This window comes from Dermochelys coriacea, chromosome 1, assembly GCF_009764565.3.
Source record: "Dermochelys coriacea isolate rDerCor1 chromosome 1, rDerCor1.pri.v4, whole genome shotgun sequence".
NCBI classification, from domain to species: Eukaryota; Metazoa; Chordata; order Testudines; family Dermochelyidae; genus Dermochelys; species Dermochelys coriacea.
Genome location: NC_050068.2, coordinates 204,269,229 through 204,278,040, shown reverse-complemented (window position 1 = coordinate 204,278,040; position 8,812 = coordinate 204,269,229).

The window sequence follows — 8,812 nt, the reverse complement described above, 5'->3', positions numbered from 1 at the left end:
GCCAAGCTCCCCGCCCTACCTCCTCCTCCTCCCCTGAGTGTGCTGCATCCCCACTTCTCCCAGCGCTTGCTGCCACCAAACAGTTGTAGCAAGCTCCAGGAGGGAGGGGGGAAGAGCAGGAAAGTGGCACACTCAGGGGAGAAGGTGGGGAAGAGGTGGGACTGAAGTGGGGATTTGGGGAAGGAGTCAGAATAGGGGCAGGGAGGGGGCAGAGTTGGGGCAGGGACTTTGGGGAAGGGGTTGGAATGGGGTGGGGCAGGGGTAGAGTCAGGGTGGGGCCAGGGGCAGAGGGGGGTCAAGCATCCACTCGTGCCAGTAGAAGCTGGCGCCTATGTGTGTGGAAGTGTTTGTAGGATCACTGGGGGAGCAAAAGCTGGTTCACTGGGAGGGGAGAGGGTCGAGGAGAATTTGAGACAAAGGCTGTCTTTGTTTAAGATTCATAAGCCCCTTCCATTCCACTCCACTCAGTTAGGGTCTGTGAAAACTCACGATCTGCATTTCTGAGATCGCCAGCTACTGGGATGACTATACTTGACCTTCTTCATATTTTAATGTTAAAAAACAAATGGGGGAAAAAACCTTGGGGATGGGGGTGCAAGGGGTCCCAATCTTTCAGGACCCCTTTATGCATCAAAAAGAGCATCAATGGGCACAAACTAAATTTTTGAAAAAATCCTCAGTAAGTCACCTTTAAAATGCCTTAAGGAATAAGAATTGTGAAAGGTCTTAACATTCTGGGGGCCTCCCCTCCAGATATCTAACCAGGGTCTCTAAAGAACCAAACAAAAGCCCAGCTCCTTGAGAATGTAGGCCAGGTTTTTCACACAGTCCTCTGCATGCTGGACAGGACTTTGATAGTTTAACCTAGGCTCTGTGGATACCCACCTATTGCTGTTAGGAGAGCCACATGAGATTGTTGCAAGGCCAAGTGAAGAAGTAACCAGCTGTTTCATACAAACACTGCTCTTGTGACACCTGGGGAAGACTGGACAAGGTGGAACTGGGGAAAAGAAAGCATTAGGGAGAAGTGTCTGTCACTTGCCTTGTTAGGACGGTGAACTTGTGAGGAGATGGGAGTGTTTGGTTGGGATAACAGTCCCCTAGAGGAATGAGGCAACGTCTGCACTTCATCAGAGAAAGTCTCCCTGATTAGAGGACACTTTAAGTGACACTGGGGTTTATGCTGTTACCAAAGAATTCATAGCAAGATTTAAAATATTTACGCTCCCTAGAAAAACAGATTCTAAGCCCAGCTGAGTTGATTCATCCCCCTATTTCTTCTGTAGTACTGGAGAGAAAAAGAGTGGCATGCAGTTTATTGGTCTGCTCTGCTCTACTGGACATGAAAGATCTCTGGGTTACGGGCACGCATCTTGGCTTCACAGACCTGCCAGGCTATATGTGCAGCAGCAGCTAAATACGGGGTCCGTCTTTTGGATGCAGTGGTGATAGTTTGCTACAGACTGGGGGAAATGCAGGAGGGACAATAGTGAAGATAGAAGGGAAACGGAAGCCCCATCTCTTGCCAGAATGAGGCAGAAAGTCTGGCTTGGGAGAGCAGATGCGGAAAGGAAAAAAGAAGGAGAGGTCAGCATTGTGAAGAGCTTGGGTCAGCCAGTCACAAGCATGAAGAGAAGCTCTCAAGAAAGTGCTGGTGAGCATTTGTTGCTTGACATAATCCCCAGTCAAGGGCTTGCAGACAGGCTTTAACGTTAATCCTATCTTGAATTAGAAATGGGGGGCGAGATGGAATTCAGTCCATTGCTATCACTGTTGTTTGTCTAGTGACAACTTTCTGCCAAACTGGCTTAGCAGGCTGATGGGGATGGTTGGGGCAGATCAAGAAAGAATTTTGGTGTCCAAAGGAGGAGCAACAGAACCCTTTTTTTAAAAGCAAAGCTCAGTTTGTGCATGCACACGAGCACAGACACAGGCATGTACATACAAACACATACACCCAGGTGAGTACACATAGAAATACATGCGTGTGCATACACACATGCAGCCCCCCACATGCACACACCTGCTCAGATCCAGCCATCCATACATGTGCATGTGCACACACACACAGAGCCCCACACACGCATGCACATGCACAGTACACACATATAGGTAGGTGCACACACAGGCATGCACAGCTGTATGGACTAATACATGTGCGACCCACGGGGTAAAAGTGTGTTTGCAGGTTCCCTGCGGTGCCTGGTGCACAGAGGATATTGGTCTGTCACAGTGCCAGCTAGGTCGCGATGGCTCTTTAGCTCAAGCTGCAGCTGCTTGTGTTCTTTAGCATGGGAGGTCCCTAATTCAATCCCTGGTGTGCTGACCAAAAAGGCAGCAGTCACATGTGCGATGCACACACTGCTGTATCCATAGGCACAAAAACATATTGACCTTCTAGCTGGGAAATCTGCAATTGACTGAGCCCTAGATTGCTCAATGTCCCAGCTCAGTCCTTTGGGGCCACTTTAACCACCTTGATTTGAGTTGATTGTTCATTTATTGTGTGATGTGATTTAAATGATAGGATTATAGAAGTGTAAGACTGGTGAGTAGTTAGAAGGGATAATTATTTATGTATTAGGTATGTAAGTAAACTGGGCTGAGCTGCAAGGCCTGCAGGCTGAGGCCTGTAAGATTTCAGCTTAGCCCGGGGTGAAAATGAGCCGGTGCGGGCTGACACGGCGTACCAGTAAGAACCCAGTACCGGCCCATATGCAGCCCATGTTAAAGCGCTGCCCCAGCAAAGGTAGGGACCCTACTGGCAGGGCCACCGACAGGGGAGGCAAAAGGGGCAATGACATTAAAGTGCTGCTGCAGCGCTTTAACATCGTTGCCTCCCCTGGGCCGCCGACAGGGCGGAGCAAAAGGGCAGCTGCCCCGGGGCTGGTGATTTAAAAGGGCCCGAGGCTCCCGGCTACCGTGGCTGGAGCCCCGGGCCCTTTTAAATCGCTGCTGCGGCCCCGGGCAGCAGTGGCCAGGCAGCATGGATGGGCTTCCTGGGGGAGGCTGACCCTCCCAGCCCCGCCCCTTCCACCAGAGGCCCCACCCCATCTGGGGGATGGAGCCGCCCCCATACCGGTAAGAATTTATTATTACTTTCACCCCTGGCTTAGCCATACTAGGCCATAGGCTTAAGAAATGCTTGACATAAGTAAGGACCAAAGAATGACCCTATGCCACAAGATTATGGGAAAAGGTACCAATCGGTGATATTACAAAAAATTAACAGCAGGAGTAATTTTTTGCTTACAAGCATGGGCAGCAGGTATAAGAGGCTTGGGGAAGCTAAGCCTCCCGAAACGAGGCAAGAAATGCCGGCTGCAGCACACCTCCCTTTGGAGGCATGCCAGCCCGCCATCTTGGGAGCGCTGCTGGTGGAAGATCCTGAAAAGTGGGAGGGCCAGTAGTGCCCGGACTGTGGTCCCGACACTCCCGCGCCACCCTGAGGCCCTGGCCCCACTCACTCTCTTCCCACCCCCGCTCCGTCTTTTCCCTTGAGGCCCCACCCCACCTGCCACCCACTCCTCTCTGCTGCCTCCCCTGAGACCCTCCTCACCCACTGACTCCAGCAATACTAGCACATTTTCAAGACTGGCATACGCACACAGTTTAGGTGCAGGGTGTGTTGCATGTGGGGGAGGCATGAGGTTGGACTGAACAATGCTTGTTGAAAAAGGAAGAAAAATTGTGAAATATTTTGAAATTGTTTTCCTTTTGCAAGGTTTGAAATGGACCAATTTTTCTTCTTTTCTTTTCTTTTCTTTTCTTTTCTTTGTCAGTATTTCCCCCCATTTTTGAAAATTTTCCATTTTCAAAAAAGACAGAAAAAGAAAATAGGAGTTCAGTCATTTCTGAAAGGAAAAAGTCAAAGGAAAAAATGCAAAAAATAAAAGAAGGGAAAAGGAAAAACAGGAGAAGAAGAAAAAAGGATAAGATGGGGGGGGGAAATGAAAATCTAAAATCTCCAAAAAATGGAAAAAATTACTAACAGTCTAGATATTTTAATTTCTTATTTGCATCTAAAAAAATTAAAAGGTTAAAAAATATCAAACATTTCTCACAAAAAAGTCATTAGAAAAAAGCCATTTATCAAACAATAACAACAAAACCAAACAGAGAAGCACACTAAACCTTTCTGTAGGAAAAATTTCAACCAGCTCTATTACCTAAGGGTTTGTGCCCAGGACATGCTTCTTTATTGGATGGAAGCAGAAGGAAGTGCCTTGTGAAAGTGAAGTCTGTCACTGAGAGAGGAAACATACTGTGTGGGCAACAGGATACTGTTAAGAGATGCCCCATAACTCGGTATTGCGGGCTTTTTAAAATTTGCTTGGGGAAGGGAGGATATCAGAAGATGTCATAAACTGAATATCCAGCCAGAATATCACCTTGCTACAGATCAACCCAGGCGGGACTCGATTTGCAAGGAGGCTATGTCCCTTTGGGATGTGTCATAATGCTGATGCTGATGACTTATAATACTTAGTCCTGCCTTGAGTGCAGGGGACTGGACTAGATGACCTCTTGAGGCCCCTTTCAGTTCTATGATTCTATGACATAGGCACCAACTCTGTGGGTGCTTCAGGGCTGGAGCACTCATGAAAAAAAAATTAGTGGGTGCTTAGCACTCACCAGCAGCCAAGATCCCCTTCCTCCCTCCTCCCTCAGTGCCTCCCGCCCACCAAGGATCCTGCTGATCAACTCCTCCCCCTCCCTTTGAGTCCTTCCCACCTGCCATGGATCAGCTGTTCTGTGGTGAGAAGGAGGCACTGGGAGGGAGCAAGAGGAGCGGGGATGGGGCATGCTATGGGGAGGGGGTGGAACTGGGTGGGAAAAGGTGGGGAATAGGCGGCGTGGGGGCGGGAAGAGGTGGGGTGGGGGCTTAGGGGAAGAGGCAGAATCGGGGCACGGCCTGGGCAGAGTAGGGACAGAAAGTGGCAGGGCAGAGTTTAGGGGAAGGGGTGGAGTGGGGGTGGGATCTTGGGTAGAGTGGGGGTTGAGCACCCCCTGGGCAAACTTGGAAATTGGTGCCTGAGGATTATGATCTGCAGCAGAATGAAGATTACAAACAAATCCTATTAGACTGCATGGGTAGTATCAACGAGTCTGTCTTCCTATTGAGCTATGGAGAGATGGACCCTTCCTCATCCTCCTGCCGCCTTTGCTTCCATGCCATGCAGTGGCTTAACATCCAGAGAGTGTGATCTCACAGCAGGAGAATGGAAGCCACTGGCCCAATGAACAAGACCTCATGAGTCTGCCTCAATTCCATGTAAAGAAGAGACGATGAACCACCACCTCTCCTCCATGGTGTGGGTTACATTTGCAGCTCTGCATGGGAAGATAATAAGGATGATCAGTTCTCATGCTTTAGAGCATCAGCTGGTCACATGTGGAATCAGGAAGGACCTTCTTAGCCCAAACCCCACACACAATGGGCCAGGTACATTATCGGTTTTTCTTCAACTGCTGAAGCCTTAGATATTGGGTAACTCAGAGGCAGGATAGGAGACTTGATGGACAAATGATCTGTTAGGGTACAGGAAATCCTATGTTCCTAGGTGTGTAACTGCAGTGATTACTGACCACTTACACAGGTTAAACTGGGCATCATGGCTGAGTTTTCCTGGGGCTTGGGGGAGGTGCTTTTTGCTTTTCTCTGGGGCACTGAACAGAAGTCACCTGTTAGGGTCATCTGATGCTCCAACTAAAATCCACTAGGAAAGATTATGAATTGAGCTGTATTCTCTCTATAGAGCCTTCTCACCCTCTTAGACTAAGGCTTCCCTACAATGCTCTAGCAGGGTAAAGGACTTCAGCACATCCAGGGAATAAGGCCAACTGTGTGGATTGCCATGTCACTTAATTGTGTTCTGAAAGATCTGAGAGCTGCAGACTTTGCCAGCAGAGTTAACATTTTATTAAGTATTTCAATCACCTTCTCCAAAAGGTGGCATTACAAGAGATCCCCAAATTCAAATTCCTTCTCCCCAAATGGCTCCGGCTCCCTGCTCACATTCCTAGGAGCACTGAGGACAGCTGCGTTCAGCCCAGTGCTCACCCTTCCTCCTCTAACCCAATTTCACTTCGAGGCTGCATCTCATGTCTGTCCTGCTTACTCCATCCAAGTGTCATGGCCGTGTGCCAGTTCTTTCCAGAGAAGAGGGGAATTTGTCACAGCTGCCTCTGCCTCTCTCATTGCATATGTGTGTCGAAGGTGAGGATGTGGGTTTTTCTGAGACAGATGCTGACGGAACCACCTAGAATTCAAACTCTCCCTGACCTGGCTCGAGGTCATCCTCTAAGCTCATATCCACTCATTCCACTTGTCTTATCCTGGTTTTCTCTCTGGCCTCCTCCCCAAGGCTCTCCGTAGTGGGCAGGGTCTTACTTTCACTTGAGCTGCCCCCCTTTTGGAAAGATCACCACTTCTGTACCTTCTAGCACTGGATGCAGAGAAATAACTGTGGTTCATGGATGATATATGAATGAACACCACCCACGGAGATCAGGGGAACATGACTCCATCCCTAAAATGTTTACCAAACACTACTGAGTGCAGAGAGACAAATAGCATGCCACTAGCAGTAGCTATGAAGCTAATTATACTGAACTGGAATAACCCACTGGATCTATTTCAGTTTGCAAAAATACATTCTGAAAAGCAGAATTGTATGCAAATATTTAAAATAATATGGAATTCAGTTAATTAGTTCCAAGATCTCAGATACCCTCGTGAGGAAGGCTGTATGAAGTTTAGATAAATACACTTTGGTGATTCCACATATCCTGGTATTTTGGACTTGGAGATAGAGAATCCCTCCTGGATGTGGCATTGCATCTTCATTCCTCAGCAGAGCTGAATAATGGAAACTGTCAAGGTTTTGTTTTCTCTCAAAAAAATAAAAAACTTATTTTATGAACTTGTATCGGGATGGTTTCACAGATGGACAATACAGTTGTGCTCATAAATATGATGGGTTTTCAGGGTTGCCAATGCTCACAATATTTGGTGTTCTTCTGAAAGCCTGAGCTCCTGGAGTCATGTTATTACACAAGAATCTCAGGTATTGTTCAAAAACTGGAAAATTAACATTTTCCAAAAAATAATTCAGTTTCTAACCCTGAAGGTTGCAGAAGAACATTTGAAAACAGGAATCCTAAAGCCTCCAAAAACAAAAATAAAAAGAGCCCAAAATGTATTCTTCCTAAAATCTGATTATTTTAAACCAATCTCATAATTTTGGAGGACTTGGCTCATAATTGTTGAGTGCTTGGGGTTGGCAATACTCAATTTTACTTTTATTCATTTTTTTAAAAAATTTTTCCTTTGCCTGCCTCATATTTCCATAAATAATTGTGGCAGTGTGTGTTACTTTTGTTAATATGAAATTTCCTGCATTCTAGAGATTATTTTTTAAAATTCAGAGACCAAAAAGCCATAGATAGGGATACCTCAGCAGCAAACCTGAAAATTAAGGGTTTGATCCTGCTCCATTAAAATAAATGGGATATTTTTCTTTGACTTGAATGGGAGCAGGATCAAGCCTTAAGTCCTGTATTATTATTAACTTAGCATCCAAATCTGCACTATAAGGCATAAAAATAAAGAGGAGAAATAAATGGAATACATCTTCCTCTAATTAAATCTCACCTTCAGCCATCTTTTGTTTAGCTAATAAACACTGCTTTGGATGAAGGAGACTGTAGGAAATTAGAAGTGTATTTTATTAGTTGAATGGACTCTACAGTCGTGTCAGTTTCCAAGGATCTCCTCTTACTGGGAGTTGAGCAGCGTCAGTTACCAGTGCTTTGCATGTTTGATTACAAAGTGCTTTGAGATGAACTGCATTAATATTAATCAGTGCTCAGAACTCACCCTGTCAGACTTAAACTGGTGCATATTAACAGAAATTAGCTGCAAGTACTGTGGCTCAAAGGTGTTGGGAGATCCATAGTGCATAGCAAGTGGATGCAGCCAGAGTAAATGCTTCCCTTCTATTGAACAGGGCAGACAGGGTCTATTTGTGCAGTTTCCCCTTAGTTCCATTATAATGCAGCTAGACAGTCAAGAGGTACCAGGGGTAGGCACTGTGGCTGGTGTCCCTCTTTATGTGATGTCATGGAATGATCTGGAGGGACAAGCTGAGATGCTCTGTGTTGTGAATTGGAAGCAGAATAAAGGTGAGTCTGAAGTATGTTCACAACATTCTGGCATTCCTAAGAAATAAGGCAGTCAGGAGCGCACCAGGAAACCTGGATGATAGTGGCTCTAAAAGACATTAGAGAGGAAAGGATTGTTCCTTGGTAAACATGGACCAAAGTGGAGGCCCCAGAGGGTCTCAGACAAAGTCTAAGTCCATTGAACCCCTTAAGGAAGCCTTGACAAGCAGCCATTCCCTGAAGCATCCAAGAGAACATGCTTGTCAGAAGACTGGCTAGGAGCAGATCCCCTGGAAAACAGGTTAGTTTCCTGTGAATGGGAGCCAGACCAAAGGGAAAAGTTAATGGATGATTAGATGGTGGCTAAGTGTGCCTCAGTGATACACAGCATGATTGCAACAACTCGCCCATGCCATCCTGTTTCTTTTCCTGTAAGGATAACTAACACCCCTTTGATTAAGAATTTCTCCTGTCCAAACATACATTGGGATGCGGCAAAGCATTACCAGATATGATGAAAACCATAGAGCAAGGAAAATGGGTGTCCAGGAGACAGAGCTCTTGTGCCCATGCCTTAGACAGTCCATTTCAAAGGGTGACCTTGGAGCCAGTAGAGCTGATGAAAGGTATCTCAGATGGTCTATAC